Source organism: Mus caroli, chromosome 9 (assembly GCF_900094665.2).
Source record: "Mus caroli chromosome 9, CAROLI_EIJ_v1.1, whole genome shotgun sequence".
In the NCBI taxonomy this organism is placed as follows: Eukaryota; Metazoa; Chordata; class Mammalia; order Rodentia; family Muridae; genus Mus; species Mus caroli.
Window position 1 is genome coordinate 96,539,563 of NC_034578.1, and position 4,093 is coordinate 96,543,655.

At 42.4% G+C, this 4,093-nt stretch overlaps 1 long non-coding RNA gene and 1 pseudogene across 1 annotated transcript in view; both read left to right on the plus strand.

Annotated features, from left to right (window-relative positions):
- LOC110302633 overlaps positions 1-2,416 on the plus strand; it is a 16,128-nt gene extending 13,712 nt beyond the window's left edge. The window contains exon 4 of the long non-coding RNA XR_003837616.1: positions 2,365-2,416. This is a non-coding gene — a long non-coding RNA (uncharacterized LOC110302633). The remainder of the gene's footprint in view (positions 1-2,364) is intronic.
- A 700-nt stretch (positions 2,417-3,116) lies between these two features.
- Positions 3,117-3,482, plus strand: LOC110302575 (annotated as a pseudogene).
- The last annotated feature ends 611 nt before the right edge of the window (positions 3,483-4,093 follow it).

Here is a 4,093-nt window from a genome sequence, read left to right on the forward strand (position 1 = left end):
ATACACACATATACACACATATAACACACATACACATAAGATAACAAAATGAAATTTAAAAAGGAAAAACCAAGACTCTGAGTCACTGTGGCAGAGAAGCTGAAGCTAGTGAGGGCTAGCCTGAGACAGCATGAGATAGCCCAGGCTACAGACCGTCCTGAACTCCACACACCCCTCATCATTCAACACCAAATGAGCTAATTCATCAGGCCCTCACAAAGTTAGTTCAGCCAGGCTTGAAGGCACACATCTTTAATTCTAGCACTTGAGGTGGAGATAGGAGCGTTCTGCATTCAAGGACACTCGGGGCTACAAGGAGAGACCCTACCTCAAAAATCAACTGGCCTTCTATCCCTGACATGGCAACTCTAATAAATGAGACAGGGCTGCAAATAGCTAACTTCAATGCATGATTGTTTTAAGTTATAAGGAAGTAAGCAGCGAAGGAAAAGAGGAGAGGAAAATATAGGAAAATGGAGGAAGAGCAGTTTAGGGAAAAGTTGTAAACAACAACAACAACAACAAGTGCTATCAAGAACAGAGCTAGGATTTGAAGAAGGAGGTTGACCTTGCTAAATGCCACCTTTTCTTTATTCCATAACTGGGCCAGTGTGCTACACACCTTTAGTCCCAGTGCTTGGGAGTCAGAGGTAGGCAAATCTCTGAGAGTATGAGTCCAGCCTGATCTACATAGTATTCCAGGATGGCTAGGGCTATGTAGACTCTCTCTCTCTCTCTCTCTCTCTCTCTCTCTCTCTCTCTCTCTCCTCTCTCCCCTCTCTCTCTCTCTCTCTCTCTCTCTCTCACACACACACACATACACACACATACACACACACACAAACTGAAGACAAGTGATCAAGCCAGGGATGTTCTATGGCATCACGGCACGTTGGAGGAGTGAATGTCTGACACAAAACATGCTAAAAAGTGCCACTCCAATAGACCCTGCTGGCCAGAGAACAGCAATGACCCTCACTAACAGACCTACACGCCCTTCCCAGTTGGGCAGAGTTTTTTCAAGGTCCATTCTGAACATTTGCAGGACCCAAAACAAGGGGACCAATGAGGATATGACATGGTATGTATAAATATTTATAAGGTATGCACAGTTCTGACAAACTTAAGTATTATATTTTATCTCCTACTTTGGCAGAGGTGTTTTCAAAACACTGTGCAAAGCTAGGTTGGAATTCTGGATTTTTGAAGTCCTTGGAGTTTCTCCCACAGCCTATGGCATCATAGGTAGGGATGGCCCCCAAGCTTGACTCCTGCCTCCTCCCGTGATTTGGTTGACAGTCCATGGGTTTAATCAGCTTGTAATTAAAATCCTATCTCTTCAGCTCTCCTTTCTTTGTCCCAGAACATTTTGCTTATTTTTGTTTGTTTTCAGAACATTTTGGTTTATCAATTTACTAGCTAGCACTCGGCCTTTCTCCTGTCTCTCCAATATATCTAATTCAAAGAACAATTGGTATTGAGTATCCCAGCTGGTCTTATGGTCAATAAGCATGTCCATCCAACTTGCAATTATTAGACATGAAAAAAAAAAAAACCGAATGAAAGACAACTTAGTTTTATTCTCCCTACAATGGAAACATTTTGTCCTAACAGATTTTTTTTATGCATTAAACAAAGTCCTAGGCGATAAAATTGAAGATTGTGTCATTGTTTTTTATGTACTACAAAATGCAAGCTGTCCCGAAAATTCCTAAAAATAACTAAACAACAAAATCTGTGGCCATTTTATAAGATTACTGTTCTTGCCATGCCTGATTGTAAGGGGTGTGTGCTTGTGTGTGCGTTTTCATATATAAGTAAAGAACAGGTTTTTCAAGGTCCTTATCTTGATCAAGGCTAGGCAAATAAAACTCTAAAATGAATTGTCTCTCTCTCTCTTTCTCTCTCTCTCTCTCTCTCTTTTCTTTTCTTTCTTTTTTTGAGATAGGGTTTCTCTGTATAGCCCTGGCTGTCCTGGAACTCACTCTGTAGACCAAGGCTGGCCTTGAACTCAGAAATCTGCCTGTCTCTGCCTCCCAAGTGCTGGGATTAAAGGCATGCACCATCACTGACTGCTCTAAAATGAATTCTTGAGGTCAAAATACGATATATCCTGAGGTAGACCTGTTACATGATTCTCCGTCTACAACAATAAGACTTTCTTAAACATTGGTTTGTTCTTAGTGACATTTACCAAAAAAACTGGCTTGGATTTTATATTTTACCCTTTTCCAAAATAAAACAAGAAAGATTTGGAATTAGATGTTATCTAAATGCTAGGTTAGGGTGTTTTTCCATTGAAATAAAAGAAAGTTTGACAGCCATAAAACTCATTTTGTTTTGTTTTACATGAATTCTTTTTAGAAAGGAGCTGTTTATGCCATGTGCCTGTTTGCAGGATACAAGACAACTGGAAAGAGCTGGGGATCTCCTTCCTTCAGGTGAGCCTCAGGGAGCCGACTTATCTTATCAGGCTTGGCAGCTATTGCCTCAACTCACTGAGGCGCCTCTGGCCTGTAAAACTTACTTCGATGAACAAACATTTTAATCTATTTGTAAACATTGGCTTAGTGTGCAAAACGTCTGTCCTTTATGTTCACTATTCTTTGTCCTCCGGAGGAGTTGGCATATGAGAGACACCATAAAGAGAGAAAAGCAGTTGATAAAAATCCACTGTTAGAGACATTTTATGGATCTCAAAGCCACTCCTTTTGGAAAACATCCACTGCCTTCTTGTAAAATAAGTCCCTGATATCCTTTTTTAAAAATTGAGTTAAAAAAAGAAACTATAGGAGAACTGTAGAGAGATATGCTACTATAACGGATGCTTACACATGATAACTGGAAATTAAGAGTTGGATTCAGAATCTCTCCACAGCAAGTTCCCCAAAAAGGAAAAGCCAGAAAAATACGAGTTAAAACAGACGATTTCGACTCTTTCCAGCCTGCCATCCCTAACGGAGGCACCTGTTCCTGGTGAGGCAGAACAGGCGGCCCGGGTGGCGGAAGGCAGGCGGAGGAGGAAAGAGCAGAGCAGGTCTCAGGAGCAGAAGCTTCGCAGCGCACCTGGTGGTGAGCGTCTCTAGAAAGAGAAGGCAAGGATAGGCCCAGGAGTGATGGAGTCCAAAGCTCAAGTAGTAAAATAATCTCCACATGGGAAATGACCATCAGAAAAAGGAGGAGAAGGAAGAAAAGCCGGCTGTGGCCCTGACTTTTGAAGCTGGCAAAAACTGTGCGCCTAGAGGAGGTCGCAGGCAGTTTCGGGTTAGTGAGCCCATTGCTCACTACAGATGGGGCCTGATGCATAGGGTTGGGGAGCCCCAGGCAAGGATGATAAAGAAGAACGTACAAAGGTTTGGGGGAGGACATGAGACTGCTCTAGGAGAAGTTAAGGGAAAGGCAGCTGAGCCGCAGTCTGCGGGCGGTTAGCACTGACCGCCACTGTCCATGATCGCCATGATGAGTTTTGCCTGGCGCCCTGAGTCATGAGCTTTTCTCTGAAGATGATGTGGGGACCCCTGCTTTGTGGTGTACAAGTTCTGAGGTTACTCCTTTTGTGTAGATCTCTCCTTGTTACCGGCTTCTAATTGAAACTTGTGGTTTTTACTCGGCCTGTAATTCTTTTGTTAGCAGAATTTATCAGTTGCGTGCGAAGATCCATACATATTGTGAACCTAAAAAAGCAGATTAAAAAGGCAAATAAACAAACACAAAAACAAACAAACAAACAAACAAACAACCCAGATGATTTCATTGACTAGAAGAGGAGGAGGAAAGAGAAGAGAAGAGAAAGAAGAGAAGAGAAGAGAAGAGAAGAGAAGAGAAGAGAAGAGAAGAGAAGAGAAGAGAAGAGAAGAGAAGAAAGGAGACTTTAAGAAGGCATGAGAAATGGCTCAGCACATTAAGAGCACAGGCTGTTCTGGCAGCGGACCTCTGTTCAGGTCACAGCACACACAGCAGCCTGTAAGCTCAGCTCCTGGAGATCTGTTGCTGTCTTTTGGCTTCTGATGGCACTGCATCCACACCTACAAACCCACACTCAGACTTACATATACACATAATTTAAGATACAATCTTTCATAAAATAAAAAGG